Source organism: Bactrocera dorsalis, chromosome 2 (genome assembly GCF_023373825.1).
Source record: "Bactrocera dorsalis isolate Fly_Bdor chromosome 2, ASM2337382v1, whole genome shotgun sequence".
Classification (NCBI taxonomy): Eukaryota; Metazoa; Arthropoda; class Insecta; order Diptera; family Tephritidae; genus Bactrocera; species Bactrocera dorsalis.
In genome coordinates this window covers 94848053-94868629 of record NC_064304.1, presented here as the reverse complement: position 1 = coordinate 94868629, position 20577 = coordinate 94848053, and positions in this window count along the sequence as shown.

The following is a 20577-nucleotide window of genomic DNA, read 5'->3' as shown; positions in this document are numbered from 1 at the left end:
AATGTCACCGGCCACAACACCACCGCTTCCAACGATGTCCCCAACTCAAGCCGCCGCCACATCAGCAAAAGTATTGAAAAAGCAACAGAAACAGCAGCAACAACAACAGCATCACCAGTCACCAATAAAAAGCACAAGCACGACGACAGGCCAACCAACAATTTCAGAGCACGCAGGAGCGGCTTACCAGCAACAACAACAAGTACCACCAGCACACAGGCAGCATGCACTCCGAAACGCACAACAGCAACGGCAACAACAACAACAACAATCGCAAGCTGAGCAAATGATTTCCGCAGCCGGTGTCAGCGCCTCAGTGGCCGCAGCTTATAAGCGGCAACAACAAAAACTGCGAAAACTACACGAACTGCACTCGCTCGCCTTGGAGGGTGGCGACACGGCGCGCGGTTATTGCTCCTGCGACGAGCAATGGACCTCATCATCGCCGACCACTTCCGGCTCGCCAACACTCTCGTGCACCGAAGGACACGAAAAGACATCCGACGGAAGTGAAGGCAACGAAACAGCAACAGTAGCAGCCGTAAAGCGCGAACGGGTGACAGGAAACGCGTACAAACAAATGAACGTGACAACTGGGCATGGCCGGTTGGCAGTCGGCGGTAATGACGCTGGTCACAGCCGGACATGGCAACCACCAAATCGCACCAACAACACCGCTAAGAACAACAGCAACGATGGCGGTGGCAACATTTGGTCGGGCACGCGAGCAAATGAGGTCGCCAAGGCAGCGGCGGCCGTGGTGGCGGCAAAGGCAGCTGCTTCAGCTTCAACAACGTCGACGACGACGACGACAACTTCCATGTCGGCTGGTGCATTACGCCCTGTACCGGCAATACGCCTCAAGCAACAGCACCATGTGCGCTTCTCGGACGAAAAGAATTTTTCCGATTAGTTTGGCACAGCGTCGAAGAAAGAGGACACAAGTGGAAAGTAAAATACAAAATTGAGGGCAAATCTGATGAAGACAAATAAAAATGACTGAGCGTACTAATTGGCGTAGAAGGGCGAATGGCGGCATTGACTCGGTTTCATTAAAAAAGACGAAGCAAATTCTTTGTGCCGCAGGGACCTCAAAAATTATTTGCTTTTTAAAGGCAGTAATGTTTCATTTTAGATTTACGTTAAAAACTAGCGCCAACTTTTTATTTTTAAATGCGCTTCACGCCGTTGCAGTATGTATACAGCCCACTTGGATCTAAGAATAGGCAGATTATATATTATATTGCCTTTCAAGTATCCAATCCATACACCTGAGTAAAGGCCAAAGAGTAATTTCAACGTTTAGATAGGAGCGACGAGAAAACACCCCAAAGCAAGATTAAAAAATACATTCTAATCATTAAACTCATAAAATAAGGCCATTCAAAACTGGTAGAATATATTTTTGTTTTAAGAGAGTGATGTGAGGTCTCCAGTCGAAAAATTTGTTTTAAAGTTGAGCAAGAACATTATTTTAACGGATTAACGAAATTCATCTCTCTTACAGATGTTTGACTATAAAGTAACAAACAAAACAGTTATTTTTGGGATCTAAAACTAGTACATCAACCCAGCTGTCACAGTGAGAATGAAGTAAGGTTATTGAACCCGAATAAGTTGGAGTTTATGACTTCGATTCGAGCGGGTATCTAGTTTCCGTTAGGATGGTAAGGATTAGCTAAGTTGTCGTCGACTTCATCCAACGGAAGGCTCAAGAAACGTGCAGTTACGACTGGGTCGGACCAAAAGTAGAGGGGTGTCAGACGAGTAGTGTTGGTAGCCGGTGTCATGTGGAGACTCATTGTACGCGGGACATAATGTATGTTAGATATTCTGGATAAGTAGGGTTTTAACCTATTACGGTATCCAGAACGAAGCTGAGCTGCGCAAAGATCACTCTCATTTCTCGCAGCAACCCGAGCTCTTCGTCTTCAATGTGTGGTGGTCTGATCAAAGTACGCCATTCCCTAGAAGGGAGTCGGTGAAGGTGTTGAAGACTCCACTGTGAATGATGGTCAGTTTTTGTCAAAAGTTTGTTGCGTCCGAAGTTTTGTCGGCGCATCGTCTGATGTCGTCGACGTAGTTGAGGAATTACCTATTGATGGGAGGAGGTTCCGCCAAGCAGGTGACTTCAAGGCTGATTCCTGTGAAAGCATCCCAGCAGGCACTGCCTGAAGAGGAGTTCATTATGCTTCTTAACTGGGAGCACACGGGCCTCACTATGCAGGTGTTCGGTAGGAGACATCAAAATGCATCCCGTCGTAGCCCGGAGTGCAGTATTCTGACATGTCTGAAGCTTCCTCGTCTGCGTTTCTCTGCATGCAGGCGACTATATTGGTGCGGCGTAGTTAAGTACCGACCGGCTGATTGCCTTATAAGTTACCAACAACGTTTATTTGTTCTTTCTCCATGTGTCGTATGAAGAGTGAAGGAGCACAGACTGTCAAAAGTCACACCTAAAATTCTAGTATTATTGACAGCCGGAATCTTGACGCCATCGACTGCAATATTAAGGTCAAGTCTGTACTTCGTCTAGTTTTGTAAATATGGTCGCGACGGATTTAGTGGGGAAAGTGTTAGGTTCCGTACAGAGAGGAAACGAGAATGGTCGGAGAGATAGCCGTTTACATTTTGAACACATGCCACCGATTCCATTGAGCGACGTCAATATGGTGCCATCATCAGCGTACAAGGTTACAGATACTGCTTCTGTTGGCTGTGGGAGTTTCGAGATATTGAAGTTAAACAAAAACGGGGAATGGACACCCACCCAGCGGAATCCCTTGTTTAATTCTTGTTAGTTTAGAGTTTTTTCCTCGAAGTAGTGCGGATGACTGACGATCGCTCAGGCAGTTCATAGTCCACCTCTTCAGTTCTGCAGGTAACGTAGTTTTTTCGATGTCCTTCAGTAGCGTTATGTGTCTGACTGTGTCCAAGGCTTTTGACAAGTCCAAGGCTACGAGTATCGTTCTCTCACAGGGTGATTTTTGGTTAAAGTCACGAACTATCTGGACGTTTATGACGCTAAAATTCCTAGCCAGTTCTACGCACCTAAATTGACCCGGATTTTAGCCGGCCAAAGACTGTTATTTCGGAGATCTAACCTGGTTTAGATCGGTATGTCCTAGTTTAAATGATTTTCTTAGTTTTTTCTAGTCTCGTCGTTTGATATAAACAACTTCCACGCTGAATTAAGGTCATCAGGAAAATACATTATATATATTATGGAGATCTTCAACTCAATTTTTTACGCAGTGTGTTGGCAACTTTTTGCTATAATGGTCCGTTCTGAAGACTACTTATATTCGGACATTGAAGCGTTGCTTCGACAATAATCCATACCGAATTTCATGAAGGGAGCTTGTCAAATAAAAAGGTACTTTATACAAGCGCTTGATTTTGTCTCAGGCAGTTTGTATGACAGCTCTATGCCATAATGTTCCGATATCGGCGTTTACGCCAAATGAGAAACTTCTTAAAGAGAAAAGGAACAGGTGCAAAGTTTTAGATAGATATCTAAAAAAAGAGCGACACTAGTTGGCGTGTATACGGACAAGCAGATTAGGTATCCATCTAAATGGACTGGTGCTGATCATTTACACATGTACTTTATTGGGCAGCCATGCAGAATATAAATATTAACTAACGGCATGGCTATGTGAGCTTAGCTTAAATATGCCCCGCAACGCACAAACAGACTTTCAAACTGAAATTAAAAGCATTTGCCGCTGGCAACAAACAACAACAAGTATACAATTAGGCCATTTATGAATATTTTTCATATTTAACACACACGAAACAAAAAAAAAACAACAACAAAACGCCTACAAAGAATTGCAAACTCAAGCTGTGAAAACAAACGCTAATTTTTCTATTTTGTTTTTGTTGAGCATTTTTATTTCTGTACTAAATACAAACTAACAATAACTACAAGATACATTTTTTTTCGCAAACGCACCGAAAATGTAACCAAAACAATGGCAATACTACCTACCAATAAGAGCAAACTAGAAATGAAAGAATGGCAAGGACACACGTTATTTCCAATTAAAGTTATTCGGCAAATATATAAATGGAAAAAACCAAAACAAAGCACGAAAGTGAAAGCGTAAAAAATATGGAAATAAGAAATGTTAACAACACTAAAAATACAAAACTTATGCTCAAACAACAACAATAAATGTGTTTGTGTTGCCAAACTAAAAACAAAGCAGCTGCGAATAATAATCAACGGCAGGTGAACGCAAAAAATGCGCATAACTGTAAAAACTCGCTGGCGTGAAAAAACTAAACCAGAAATTTTCAAGTATTCACGGGCAAATTTTTGGTATATATGTACACACCCATGTTTACAATAGTTTTCTTGCACGCGTGTGTTGTTGCTCTCTGCTTAATCGGTGCAATAACTTGTTGTTGGTACATATTGATCCCCCTGTTCATTTGCAATGCAGCCGCTTTATTGCCAAAAACTATTTCACTTCAAACTATTTCACTCACCCGCATTTACACACGTTTCGGGCAAAAGTTTTGCTTCCGCTCTATTTTGTTTAATTCCGCTTTCATTTCGTTCACAATTTGCTGCCTCACCTCGCTGCACTTCGGGTTTATGCACCTGCAAGAGCAAAGAGTAAATATTTTAAGCATGGATTATATACTACAGGTTTCCTTCGAATCTAAAATAATGTGGAAAAAAAATTTGCTTTCAGGCACCAACATTTTAAAAAGCCGCTTCCCCGGCTTGGGTATTTTGCCCACACACCAGTGGCTCTTAAACTGTCCAACGCATGAGGGCAGCTGCGTTGGTTATTATTGTTGTTGCTAATGCAAAAGTTACTAACGTATTTTGTTGGTGGTGCGCACGGATTTCGAAAAGCTTAATGAAAACAAAGGAAACACGCAATTTTGGGGTTTCAACGTACGAGCGCATCGACCACTCATTTCTCTCATCAGGCTTTCAAACTTTCGCGCTAACAATTTAAAACAGCAATGTACTCAATTAGCAAACTATTTGGCGCAATTGTGAAGTATTTCCTAAATTTTGATTCATTCGGTACGCGGTTTACCGCTGGATTGACCTGTCGGAGCAGAGTATTTGAATTAAATGTGAAAACTCAGTTGTCAATTTTCCCTTCTAACCTTTTCGCAAAGCAGTTAGTTGATCACTTAACTGGCTTTTGCTCGATTAAAGCGCTCATTTAGATCAATTTACCACACAAAGTGCAAACCGAGTTTTAGTCAATTCAAATCGATTTGAAATTGGCATGCAGTTCGGCGGGTTGCTGTCCAGTCTATAGTAAATTTGACACCGGCAGTTGTTGTCCAGGCTAATAATTTGGTTTTGTACATTGCTAAATTAGCAATCGGCTAATGAATTTTAATCATTAGAAATTATATAAAATGAAGAGTATAACAGCTGATGGTTAATTGAGGAAATATTCACCAAAAAACTCTCTTGCCATCTCTCTAATACCTGCCCGACTGTTTTCAAGCGCCATATCCATGATTTTTTTATTACTTTCATTAGTTGAAGAAGTCGTTTTCAACGATCTTTCGACAGTATTTGAAGGCTTTGTAACACTCGTAGGTGTATGTTTTTGATAAAATTGAATCGCTGATAGCATTTTCCAACATGCGTCGCGATTCTGCACACGAAATTTGTTTTTAAATACAGGGTTTGAGAAAAATTCTTTGTTCGTTCATTGAAAAACTCGCAACGCACTATTGAGATGCACCGACTTAAGCAGCTGCCGTAAGCAAACCGATTGAAAGACCGTGCTCATATTTGGCAGAGTAATTAAAGACAGTTCTGTCAATTTACCAAAATTCTTTTGTTTTTTTTTTTTTTAATATCATTTACCCGAGAAATCTAATTATTATTTGCTTTTTTGTCCCAATGTATGTTTTGAAGCGTAAAGTTAATTGGAAATCAGCGCGAATTGATGCAGTGTTTCTTGCCGAATTTAAGTGAAAGGTATCGCTCTTAAAGCTTTATTTTCAGCAACTACTTAGTCCTCCCCTTGATGTCTGAACGGCTCTTAGATATTTTTATGACAATTTGTGCTACTTGAAACATGCTTCTCTGCCAATACAGCGCTCCGCAGTCACCATCCACTCAGCTCTGCCAGCGTCTTCTTTAGATTTATACATTTAAATTGAATGCTCGTGGTGTGTAACTAAAACCGAGCTCATATGGGTCAAATAAAATAAAACAGTGAAAGATTCCAGAGCCCATTTCTCGAGCGCTACAAAACAATTTGCTCAAAATACAAACATGACACAAAGTTTGTAGTAAAATTAAGGAAAAAAAATACACATTAGAAAAATAATAATAATTGTAGGTGAATGAAGATATATGAAAACCAAATTAAGTTTAAGTACAACTCCTAGACTGCACCAAAAACATAACTGAACTAAAAATTTATTAAAATACTACTTAAAGTGTAACAACAAAAACAAAAAACAAGCCTAGTTCGTAACAACTTTTAATTGTAGCAGAAACGAAGATAGGGTTGCCATTTAAGTAATTTGTAAAATTAATGTAAATATTTAAAAAAAAATAGAATTAGATCAAATTGAACATCAAGCAAAATCTAATACATATATATGTAACTGTAATGTGAGTGGCAGTTTAAATCGAACATATAGGTATGTGCATGTCTGTGTTTACTATAACGGTATTCCATGTCAAAACACAATAAATGAAGTGTACCATTAATAGAAGATAACAGTTTAACTCATTAAGTGTATAAGTGTAACGACTTAAGTGTAGTTCAATTTAATAAGATAGGCTAAAAAATAAAATAAGTGAAATTTGATCGGAAAAAATGTAATAATAAAAGAAAGCGCTTAGGAGAATTAAGCAAATATTTCTGAGTGAGAAATTAAACTGACTTGTTACCGTTGCACACCAGATTTTTTAAATTATTTTTATACATAGGGTTGTGGTTATTTTCTAGTTGTTATTTTTTATTATTTTTTGTTTTCATTTTTTAATTTATTTTTTTTTTTTGGAAATGCCCCCTGAAGTTTCAGTTTTGCCATAAAAAGGCTATATAAATAAAAAAGTTTTCATTTTCAGCTTAAAGCGTGCTTAAATCGTTTCACTTTCATTACATGCGATTTTTTATATTTTTCATAAAGCTGACAAACCTGCAACTTTGAGAATAACATATTATAATACAAAAATTTGCGCTTTACATGAAAAACAGCTATACGCAGTTAAAGTTTTGTATCAATTGTGTTTCTACTGTATGCCCACAGTACACCATATCGTATGAGCAACTCATACTTATGCATCATATGTACGGACTTGCTACAGTACACCATGGCGTATGAGTAATAAGCATAGCCATGTAATGCCTTTTTGTACTGTGTTTCTAGAGTACACCATGGCGTATGAGGAACACTTGCTTGTGCTTTATATTATATGTACGATATTCCTACAGTACACCACGTCGTATGAGCAATACATAGTTAAGCATTTTTGTACAGTATTTTTAGTGTACACCATGGCGTATGAGCAACACAGAATATATTGTATGAGGTGTTTGATGCATAATTTTTACGGCATATAACTTGTAAGGCAATGCTTTTATGAAACAAATATAAGACCTTTTTTGTGAAGCGAGAATTTTTTTACTAAAATAACAGTTTTTCGGATTTCAGAGCATTTGTAGACTTGTTTGCTTTATGCGAAAAACCAAAAAAATCTCATTAAACATAAATTGAAAGTAAAGCGCATGTTTCTGTTGAAATAGGTATTTTAAAGCGAAAGCTGAAGCTTCACGGAGCGTCTGCAAAAACAAAATTTTAAGGCAAAAACTGAAGCTTGTGCAAAAAAACAAAAACTGAACTTCCCAAATATGTACATACATATGTTTACCGCTGTTGACAACTAATTAGAAACTTTTTTGTAAGTCTCTCTTTTTGTAAGTTCTCGTTCAGCATAATCATAAAATTAGCAAATTTTCCTTTATATTTTCCTTACAAAACACTTGCACTGCTCTATGTACTACTCAATATGTCATATTATTTCATATAATCATTCAGTTCAATAATTTTTAATAAACGACTTTATCTTTTTTGCATATAATTTGAGCGCAAAACAAATAAAACTTATAAGAATACATACATGCAAAGAAAAAATGCGTTAAAACTTTCTGAAAGTATCTACTTATGTATATTTATAAAAAAATATTAAAAAAAAACTAAATGTACATATTTAAAAACAGCATACAATTATACTAAAAAAACACTGTGAATCTGAAATGTGAAACTAATTAAATATATCAACGGCAAAACTGTATAATCTAATTGTATATAATTTGTTTAGTCATAAAATGAACAAAGTGCGTAAACCAAACTCACAAACAAATGTATGTATGTATGTAGTTAAATATTTAAATGAAACAAAGCGCATAAATTATGAGAAGGTAGTTGAAAAAGCAAAAAATTAATTTAAAAAATACTTCTATATATAAACTTTCATAAAATGTATAACGGAAAAGTTACAAATATACCCTACACATACACAAAAAAATAAATTGAATACCATACCAAAAAAATAACTACTTTTAAGCAGTGAAACTTAGCTGACTATAAAATATAAACATTAAAACTTAGCAAATACGTTAGCTAATTATTGTTATAATTAAAATTAATTAAAAAAAATAGTTGTAAGTTTTTAAACATATGTTTTTAATAAAGCAAAATGGAGGTAAATTCAGCTTAATTTCGACTTGCGCAAAGCAACTACCGTTTGTAAAATTTCCTATCAAAGACTGCGGCATTTTTAAACAAATTTACTTAAGCTCTTGTTTTGTTTACTTTAGACGAAATTTTAAATTTAAAAAAGAAAACGAAAATTTAAATTTAATAAAGTTTTTGCCGCAAAATAAACGGATACACACGACAGCATTTACACATTTTATACGCTAAATATTTACTTTTCTTTGTGGACAAAATCTTTTTATGCGAAACTGCGATAAAAATTTATTAATTTTTTATTTTTTGGACTATAATTGTGTTGTACTTGTTTTTATCATTTACTGACTTTTTTCCATTCAGGCATTGCCACAAAAGTTCATAAAAAATATTGGGAAAAATACATAAATGAGCATAATAATTCAGTATAATCGCATAAGTGAATAGCAGTGAGAGAAATATTATGAAAAATACTATAAAAATGAAATGAAAAATAAACGAGAATTCAACAAGCGAAAGATCAGCGAATTAACACGTGGCATAAATGCAAAATAAACGGAACTTGAATTATCAAAAAATAAATGTGTGCATGTTGTTTTTATTACTTTTCAAGGGGGGCCATACAGTTATAGCGGACCATTGTAGGTTATGGGGCACTGACGCATGGCGCTCTTGAGGTAAATCTCATCTTTGTGTAGTCAAGATGTGAGGCCAAGTCTACAAATTTTGTTCAATGAACTTCATTTTGTGTTTGACAATAAGTTCAGTCACTTTTATGCTGGAATGTGTGGTATGCTGGCGAAATGCTTGAAGTAAATATGTGCGTATGTCAACCAAGAATTGCTGTGTCTTTCATAAAAACACAATTCAACCAATCAATCAATCTCAGGGCGTTAGACGGCACGCAAAACCCGCAATATCTATAAGAAATGCTCAAGGAACACACGCTAAAACAAAACTTCATCTTTTTATATGTTGATCAGGACAGGAATCGTCGATTGGCAGCAAACTGCTACGTGCGCCTGAACCAAAATTTCTGGCAGATATTTCCTTTAACCGGTTTTGCGTTGAAATATTGGTCGACGATTTCTGATGGCGTTCAAGACGATGCCACTTATTACACAAGAAGGTGTGAGGCAACATTTTACCCAAAAGAAAATGTCGGAGATCCTATAAAATTCAGTGACATTCCTCGTAACCGGGCACCCACCGTGTAGTAAATGTGGCCCAATGTCAGACAGGAGTGAATGAGTGACAACTGGCACATTAGTTTCCGTTGAGCCACCTTTAGACGGCACCAGCGCAAGACAATTTGTTTTGCTTTTGTATGTTTATGAAATTTGTCCAGTTATGGAAGATAGTCCGGCTATGAGAACTGTCCGTAATTTCAATTAAGTTTCAAGGTTTATATTGCGTAGATGAAAAAGTCGTTTCGTATTTTGTCAATAGATGTCGTTGCAGTGGCATATCTCCAGTACTACCAATCGCATTGTGTCTTGCCAAACGTAGGATGCTTATATATTTCTGGACTAGGCAACACTAAGTGTTGTCAGGTGCAATCTGACATTTCCATTGGAAAGTTTGACATTTTTTAGCATAACATCACTCAGAACGTGTTTTGTCATTTAATCGTAAATTATTTAATTTACAGTGAATTAAAAAATTCATCTCGGCCCAAAAATGAATTAACTCGTGCACATTTTCGTGCGATCATTTTTTCACAACTTTCGATGTGGATTATCACGACAAGGAGGGTCTCGATGAACTAAAATCTTCTTGGCTATGAAGCACCATCCTATAGCACTGTGAAAAACTGATACAACGAATTCAATCGTGGCCGACGCTCGCTCAAAGACGAATTGATATGCAAGACCGTCGAGTACATACCTTCAGATAGAGGCATGCCTATGCATTTCTTCCACCAGCATACATTTGATATTACATGAAACCTGGCCGTAAAAAAGGTTTGTTCTCGTTTGGATCCCCACAATTTAACAATCGCTCAAAAAAAAAGGCTCGTGTGGTTTTGGTGTAAAGAAAATGCTGAAAAAATACGATCGCGGTGCTTCAAAGACGTTATAGGATCGTCACAGGTGACGAATCATGGATCTATACGTATGAGCCCGAAAAAAAACTGCAATCGACCGTGTGGGTCTTCCAAGACGAGCCAAATCAACGAAAAAAAAAAACAATTTCGTTGATAAATATGCCTATTTTCTTTATTAGCCAGAAGTATATATAGCAGCCCACGTATAATGTGGAAGGTGAGCTTCATTTAACAAAAAAAAAATTAAATTCGAGGAAGTTGAAAAAAGTTACACCTATCCAAAAAATGACTGAAAATAATGAAGAAATTCGCTATATTTTGAAATTTTTGTATAAAAATCTTCCCTTTTTTGCCACGCAAGCCACCAATGAAATTTGTGAAGTTTACAAGTTTACGGAAACGTTCCGTATCAGTTCGTATAGCACAGCAATGGTTCGCTCGGTCTTCCATGGTCTTCAAAGGACAACTCTAGACCACACACATCTTTGATGACTCGACCAAAACTGGGAGAGCTTGACTAGGAATAAAGTCTCTGACGTAAAAATGATAACAAATGATACATATTTTGTTTATTCAAGTACATTATACCTGTAAATAAAAAAAAATAAATTGAGGTTTGATAAGAAATACGAAAAGACTTTTTCGACTACCCCATACATTAATGATCAGTATGCCAAGCTGAGTCGGTTTAGCCATGTCCTTCTGTCTATCTATCTGTCTGTCTGTATATACGCAAACTAGTACCTTATTTTTGGCTATCGATCTATAATTTTCCACACGTTCTTTTCTCCCCAAAAAGCTGCTCATTTGCCGAAACCGCCATTTCTGGACTATAGTGGTCTATAGCATATAGCAGCCATACAAACTGAACGATCGAAATCAAGCGATTGTATCAAAAACTTTTTCATTTGACGAAGTTAAAGTGTTTTCTTCTTATTAATTTCGTTTCAATAAAATCACGTAAGGTCATCAGTTCAATCACTAACGCATTTAATGGAAGCACGTTTGCAAAAAACGATGTCGAAATTTGCGCAGCCATAAATTATTATTGATGTAAATGTGGATTTCAATTAACGTAAAAAAGCTATCATGCACATAAAATCCGTTAGCCAACGATAAAAAGTACATAGCAAAAACTTTTTGTATAGATTAGCTATTTTTTCTAATTTCCATACCATAAACTCCAACTGACTTTTGTTGCAATAAAAAATATGTAATTTGCATGCATTGGCAAAAACATTTCTGAAACAAATTGGACACCAAAATTTTGTGAAAATTTAAGCTAAAAATTAAATTAAAACAAACTAAAATAACAGTTAGCATAGCCGTTTAACGCAATAGTTGAAACATTAGATAAGGTGAATGACGAAACTCAGTGTTGAAGCTATGAAACCTACGAATCCAAAAGCCTGCAAATTTCGGACAAGCAGAAGTATTTAAACAGACATCGCCTGCAGCGGTAGCAAACAGCTATATAACAGCACAAGCAACAGCACTAGCAACAAGAATCGTTAAATGCAAGCAGGTGGTTGGCTGGAGTGGTCGACCGCACACGTTCTGCGGTGTCGCGCCTTTATGCCCCCGCAACGTTGGCCGCAAGCTGACGTGAGACCACAAGCAGCGATTGACGCAGCCTTCGCTGTCGCCAGTCAGCATTGCTGCAGTGCAATCACCAAACACCCATTCATTGGCATCACTGCCATTAAAAACGATTTAAAAACCGCGTACAACAACAAGAATGACAACATTTTGCAGCAAAACATTATATTTGCCATTGTTTATGGAGTAAAGTTAAGTGAAGAGAAGTCGTGTGTTCAAGCGCGCGCAGTAAGCGCCGTTGAAGTGCATAGACGTACGCCTGGGCGTATACGCAACGCCACAGAATTCATGGTAAGTCGCAAACACGTAAACCGCATTAAAAGTCAGCCGAACTCAGTGGAAATTAAAATTCTATGCCACTTATATTTAGCTAAAAAACACACACATACACACACGAGCAGTGAACAGTGAGTGCAGGCTTTATTGCTCAATTATACAAAACAACAAACAACTCACAAAAGTTAGGCGAGTTACATACCACTTATATGCGATTGAACTCCCCAGTAGGAAAACAACAGACAACCGTTAGAGCTCATGAAAATCTAAGTCTTTGACATATATTACTATCTAACATTAACATAACATAGCTTCTTTTGTTTTCTACGCTCATAAACAATGAGCAAATGGCGTTCCAAATCAGCTAGTGGCAGTCCATTGGATTTTCCTTCCTAAACGTCTATTGTTAAATGAATGAAAAAGGCATTAACGCGAGCTAATAAGCTTTCGCACGCAAATGGAATAACACCGCGACCGTTGTTGCAGTTTCAAGAACTATTTTTGAAAGTTTTCATACGCAGACGAGATTGAATTAAGTTTGACACGTTAAAGTAGTATAAAAATTACCAGTATGTGTCCATTTAACTATGTCCGTCTGCTTGTACGTCTATATACGCGAATAAGTCCCTCAGTTGTTACAGTTGTGCGACTGATATTTCGCACAGACCTCTTTTTCAAAAAGCTCATGCTCATACGTCGGAACCGTCGATATCAGAAACTATAACATGTAGCAGATACCAAAATCGCTTTCCGTCTACCAGAACACTGTAGTGTCTTCCAAGCGGAAATCACAGCAATTAAAGAAAGCCTTCATCTTCTGGCAAGGAATGTGCTCACAACAAGAAATATATTATATGTACAGATAACCAACCAGCTTTGAGCTCACTAAAGTCGCTTAGGCTTTGTTCAAGTTGCTAAACGAATATCCTCACCTCCTAGTGGATTCATATATTATTTTATTGGAAGCAGGCTTTTCCAGAACTTAGTAATATCCCAGGGAACTGTGGAGCAGCTTAACTGGCCAGAATAGGCTCCGAATAAGAAAAAAAGTATAAAAAATAGTATAAAAAAGTTATTTTGATCGGGGGCTTTGTATGGCAGCTATGTACTATAGTGGTTCAATCTGAATAATACAAGTATGTTCGAAGATTATACAATACTTTATGCCGAATTTCATAAGGATACCTTATTAAATAAAAAATTTTTCCTGATAGGGACCTTATTCTGATCAAACTATTCAGGTGGTAGGTGGAGTAGTGTCCCGCAACTGTTTATGCCTCCCGTGCTTCTGTTGAAGTTCTTAGGAACAAATAGTTGCAATTTTCGAGACGTTATCAAAAAAACTATAAGCCGATAGTTACGATTTATTTTCTCTATAAAGCTTTATAATCACATAGAAGATATTTGAACGTCTCCTCTTTTTCCATATCCTGATAGCTTCAACAGTTTGATAACTGTCCATTAGACAGTGATCTGTTACTACTCCTACCAGAATGCTTATGTGATTACTTTTAAAGTTTAATAGTCGACATAAGCGGCCAATATACCATTCATGCTACACTTGCCTGCTTGGAGTAAGCCATTGGTTGATTCACTCCACCAAGACTCAGCTAAGTTTATAATATATGTGGTATAAGCAAGTAGCCTGAGGCATTTTTAATTAACACTATGGCAATAGGTCAAGTATTAGTTTGGATGATATGGGAAGTTAAGCAAAAAAAAAATATCCTGCAAAACTCTCCTAAACTCGGACAATATTATCAACGCTTATAATGGCCAAAGTTCCGCCAAATACATTAAAAAAGACATATGAATGGAAACACACCAAATCTACACGCTTATGACGGCTGTGAAAACTGGAACATAAATCTGTGGTGAAACAATAAAAAAAAGATTGTTCGAGAGAAATGAGAAAATATATATAAAAAGCGGATACTTTAGTTGTTAAGTTGGAATAAGTTTTTCCTGCCAGCAAAGCTTTTGAAATAACAAAACACTCTAAAATATCCAACACACCTCATCCAGTTGGTATTTGACATATATGTACATTGTGACAAAAAAGTATCCAGAAATTGTAAATAAAACGCGAAATATTTAAATATTCATCAATATTTATTTCGTCGCCTTCAAAGCAATTCCCACCAGATGTAATATACATTTATGCCAACAATTTTTGGAGTCCTCAAAACACTTTTTATAAGCAATTTTTGGTAAGGCCTTCAGCTCTTCTGCAAAATTTCTTTTGTCTCTTCGATCGACTGGAAATGGGTTCCACAGAGCGAAATTTCAGTTTGGGGTACAAGAAAAAATCACAGGGATCTACAACTGGTGAATACGGTACTTAATCGATTGTATTCATTGCATTTTTGGCTCTAAATTCGGTCACAATCGTGACTGATGTGATGGTTCATTATCATCGTGCAAAATCCATGAATTGTTCCTCACGCAAACGCTTCAATAGAGCCAAATAGAACTCCTTATTGATCGTCTGTCTCTGCGGAACAAATTATTGATGCACCAAACCACGAATATCGAAAAAATAATGAGCATCACCTTGGTTTTATGCAGCTTTGGCATAGTTTTCTTGATTTCGACTCATTTCTTTCTCTCCATTCTGATGATTGTTGACTTGTTTGTTCGCGCGACCAAGCATGTCCAAAGAGATCTGTTTACGGTACTTTTTTTAAAAAAAAAATAAACTTTATCAGGATGAATCGAGCAAGAAAGCATTGCATACTTAAAATATCCACCAAAATCATTCGAAAGAACTAGCGAGAAATGTCGTGCTCTCTTGCCATCTCTTTAACATTTGCCTGACGATTTTCCTTCAGTTTTTTAATAGTTTCATCAGTTGAAGAGGTCGAAGGTCGTCCAGAACGAGGCATGTTTTCAACGATCTCTCGACCGTCTGTGAAGGTTTTGTATCACTCGTAGGCTTGTGTTTTTAATAAAATTGAAACACGGTAAGCATTTTCCAATATTCGCAACGATTCCGTATACGAAATTTGTTTAGACATACAAAATTTTAGACAAATTCTTTGTTCGATTTATTTATTCATTGTAAAAATCGCACTGTGGTGCACCGACTTAAGCGACTTAAGCTGCTGAAAACACACTGGTTAACGGATCACGTTCATATTTGGCGTAGCAATTAAAGACAGTCCTACCAACTTAGCAAAATACTTCTTCTTCTTCGTCTTTAATGGCAAAATACACTTTTGTGTAATATCAAAAAATAATTTCCGGGTGCTTTTTTATCAGAATATACATATAATATGTAGCAAGGGCATGAGTGTGTATGTTTGTATGTTTAAGTGAGGTAGTTATGTGGTTGAAATAGTTTTTACAGTTACTTTGCCCATGCAACATTTCGCTAATGGTAAGCAATAATTAATGATGCAAAACGAAGCAGAAAAAGAGAATAGAGACAAGCAACAAAACGGTAGGAATACAAAACAGAAGCAATAAAACAAAAACAACTGCAGCTGCAGCAAAACTAGTAATGAATACCGAAATGAAACAGTTACGCACGTAACGGTAATAATAGTGCTGCAACAACAACAACAACAACACCAAGAGGTAATGACAAACGAAGCCAATGGAATGGCGCGCACACAAGCGCAAGCAAAACACGACTAAGCGTTGGCGAGCTGATTCTTCGTGTTGCGGGCGATTCTACGTGTGGGGGGGTGGGGCGTTTGCAATTATAACAGTATGTGGCTTTGTGCTACTCCTATAGTTGGTGATAGTGCTTATTAACATTACATTTATTGGTGTTGTTGCACACACACATCTACATATATACAGCTAACTACTTACAAGTAAGTCGTCTGACATTTTTGTTCGAGTTAAGTAGTTGTTATTGCTCATATTTAGTTGCGTTGTAAATTGCTGCCAACATGCGCTGAGATTTATTTGCATGTATATGTATATATATGTGTGTGTGTGTGTGTCTGTGCAGCTGAGCATGTCTGCTGAAGTAGTCAAAGTTACCGTTACAGGTGCGGCTGATGGTCCGCTCGTTGAAGTGTCGTCAGGCCGCCCCTGGCCTCCGATGTTATTGTGTGCGTATGAATAGTTTTAAAGTGAGCAGAACCGGGAAAGGACGGACATTTTAATTGCTAGCACAGCCTGGAACAAATGGGCGTAACGCCAACAAGCATGCTTACGTATGCGATTAGCAAAAACGACAAGAACAACAGTAATAGCATCTCATCAAAAACAAAAACAATGCAACTAAAGGCAAAAGCTGCCACACCCAAACCAACGCAAAGCTTTCGCAAGCAAGCGCCAACAACAATAAAGATTAGTTAACAGTTCAAATGGGGCGCAGGAGAGGACGTGCGTTGATGATTAAGCTATGCTTACACTGAGTACAAAGGTAGTTGGTTAGTTGCGTGGTGGTGCTGACAATACTGGCGTGGCTAAGGTGTATTTAATAAAAATTAACTCGTTTGGATAGTGTTGAATACAACTCGCGCGTTTACAGCTGATGACTATATACAAAATGGCGACAGCAACAACTACAACAAATATAACGATTAAATTCATTTAGACCATTTGATAACACAAACAGCATAATTGGAAAATTAAGAGCAACAATAAATACAAACATACTTATTCACCTATGTACTTGAAACATACGAAATACATACATATGTATATAGCTTTAAACTATAAATATATTCGTGTGGTTTTCATGATGTTACTGCAAAGTATAATCGTTTTGTTCACCTAACGGTTGTATTTATATATTACCTAAAGCAAAGTGAGATAGATATAGGGTTATATGTATATGAAAATGATCAGGATGAAGAGACGAGTAGAAATCCGAGTGACTGTCTTTTTGTCCGTCCGTCCATTCGTCTGTGTAAGCGATAACTTAAAATATCTTGATAGACTTGGTACACATGTTTCTTGGCAAAAAAAGTGAGGACAAATTCTGAGATGGGCGTAATCGTGCCACTGCCACGCCCACAAAGCACCATAAAACGAAACCCTATAACTAAGATCCATAATAAGATAAAAGACTGTTAGCAAGCAGCAACTATGTTTGAAAAAATTGTTTAAAAGTGGGCGTGGACCGATCCTCTAATAAGTTTAATAACCATATCGGAGTAAGTCTTTACCTCTCTAGCTAATAAATTATAACCTGTCCACTCCGCATATTCTTCTTCTTCTCTATTGGCGTAAACACCGCTTATACGGTTACAGCCGAGTTTACAATAGCGCGCTAGTCGTTTTTCCATCCCACTGTTTGGCGCCAATTGGAGATTCCAAGTGAAGTCATGTACTATTCAACCTAGTATTTCGCATGGAGTGAAGGTCTTGCTCTTCCTCTGATTTCTTCGGCGGGTACTGCATCGAATACTTTCAGAGATGTAGTGTTTTCATCCATACGGACGACATGACCTTTACAGCGTAGTCGCTGTCTCTTAATTCGCTGAATTATGTCAATGTCGTTGTATATCTCGTACAGCTCATCCTTCCATCGATTGCGGTAGTCGCAGTGACCAATGCGCAAAGGACCATACATCTACCGCATCTACTCTTTCTCTCGAAAACTCCATGTCTCTGCACCATATAGCAGGACGGGAATGATGAGTGACTTGTTTGCAAACTTGTTACCAAAAATATCCATTAACCTTTCAGATTTATTATTAAAATCTGAAGAGAATTTTCTCCGTCTTTGATCTTTGCAAGTTGCGAGGGTAAAAGTTCGGTTACCCGCGAGTTTAGGCCGTTCTTATTTGTTTCGAAATATTTTTTAAGCTTGTACAATAGTATTCAAAGTATTGCTTAACTATAACATTTTTCCATCTTTGGGGCAATTTGTGAATTCCGTCCCAAAAGAACTGCGCCGACTTAGTGGCCACGAATGCATCAAGCCTGTGCTAATATGATCCGTATACCAATGAGGACGTTCTGCATCGACCGGAACAAATACCTGCAGGCATTGTAATCTACACAAGTGTAAAGTACCATACAAAATGCATACAAGCCGCTTTGGTATACTTTGTGCGGGTGTCTAAATGCGAGTTTTGAATAGACCAGAACACACCCTGTAGAAAAAAACTTTATTTGAGATCTATTAGAGCTTACGGGTTGAATATTTTGGTTAAACATTTTTCTATTTTATTATACTACAAGTCGACTTACATGAAGCTGGGCTGACAAACTATTTTCGTTATAAACAGGCGGAAAGCTCTCAAAAAGCAGTCTACTGATTTTTTATAAGGCATCCCTAGTGTGACTTTAGCAACTTTCAATTTTTCAATTTGTATTCGCAAAAAAGTCAAGTAAGTTTTCCTGACAGAAAGCTGATATAAGCAACGCATGTCTGCAATGCGGTCAGTAAAAACCAATTTGCAACACATAACACGCAGTGCCTATAAGTGCCTGAATGAACGCCTGCTGCCGTGCTACATATGTGCCTTCACTTTCTGACTCACGCTACGGCAAGAAGTATTAGGAAAATTTTTCGAAGCCTTGATATTATGAAGTTGTGCCGAAGAGCGGCTTAACATAGTAATTAAACATGAAAAATACTGTGTCTAAATATGTGTGTTTCGAAATATGTATGCATATTTTTAGGCGATAAAACACTACATCTATGAAAGTAGAGTTCGAAACTTTATGTTAAGCCTCTTTCCGAAATATTTCCAAAAAGATCTGTGCACTTTAGATGCGTTTAAACCAATTGTCAAAGCACTTTTGCCACTCTGATTGAGGTATCTCCAGAGCATGGGTTCTGAACGCGTCAATCACCTTTTCAGGTGTCGAAAAACGTTGACCTCTCAGTTTATTTTTCACGTACGAGAAAATCTTCGCATATTAATACCATTTTTTTTTGACAAGATGAACATTTCAAGTTACTGTAAAAAGCGCTCGTGTGTCAAAACGTACTGAGTATGTTTGTATAACAACAAAAATGTCAAACTTTACAATAAATTTGCGAGTGGCCAGATTGTCACAATAGTGTTGTAAACTCTCGAAATATGAAAGGGAACCTACGTATTATAATGAAGTGCTTTAATCAAGTATAGCACAGATTGTCAATGAAAGTATTTATAAAGGATGATGCATTTGGAGGAATAAATCCATTGATTGATGCGATGAGTGGGAAGTGGCTCCGTCTTGTTGAAATCAAATGTGGCCGAGATCACGAGCATCGATTTCAGGCAACAAATAGTCGGTTTCATGGCACGATAACAGTCACCATTGGCGGTTACAACGTTCCAAACGACTTAATTTTTGAAGAAATTCGGAGCGATGATTTCACGGGCGCACAAAACATACCAAATCGTTCTTTTTTCTGGATGAAATGGCAACTCCTGAATCTCTTCAGATTGTTCTTCGTCCTAAATGCAGCACTTTTACTTGTTTACATACCCATAGAGCTTGAAATGGCCTCATCGCTGAATAAAACTTGGCTCGAAAACGTCGGATCTTCTTGGAGCTTTTCAAAAGGCCATTGAGCGAAGCAATGTCGCTTGGGAAGGTCGAGCAGCGTCTGTTCGTACACAAGTTGTATTTTGTAGGCTTTTGATTTAAGATTTCCACGTAAAATGCGTCGTTCCATACGTCAGTCCGAGTTCCTGCGAACGGCGCCGAATCGACTTTTTGAAGAAAGTACCTCTACTTGCATCACCCGTTAGAAGTGAAAAGAGACTTAGCAACTCTCTTGATAAGCTACGAATTCCTACAAGCAAGCACTACTTGGACGAACATTATTTACGTCATTATAAATTTCAAATTTTCCAGATAATTTAAAATTATACGAGTATAAGATAAAATGCCAGCTAAAAAGACAGATGGCCTTTATACGCTTATATGTATGTGTCAGACAAAATAGAATAATTTTCACGAAAATATACTAAAGCTAAATAGCGGTATTTAACAGAAACTCTTACTCTGCAATTATATAAAATGGGCTAAGGTATTGTTACATG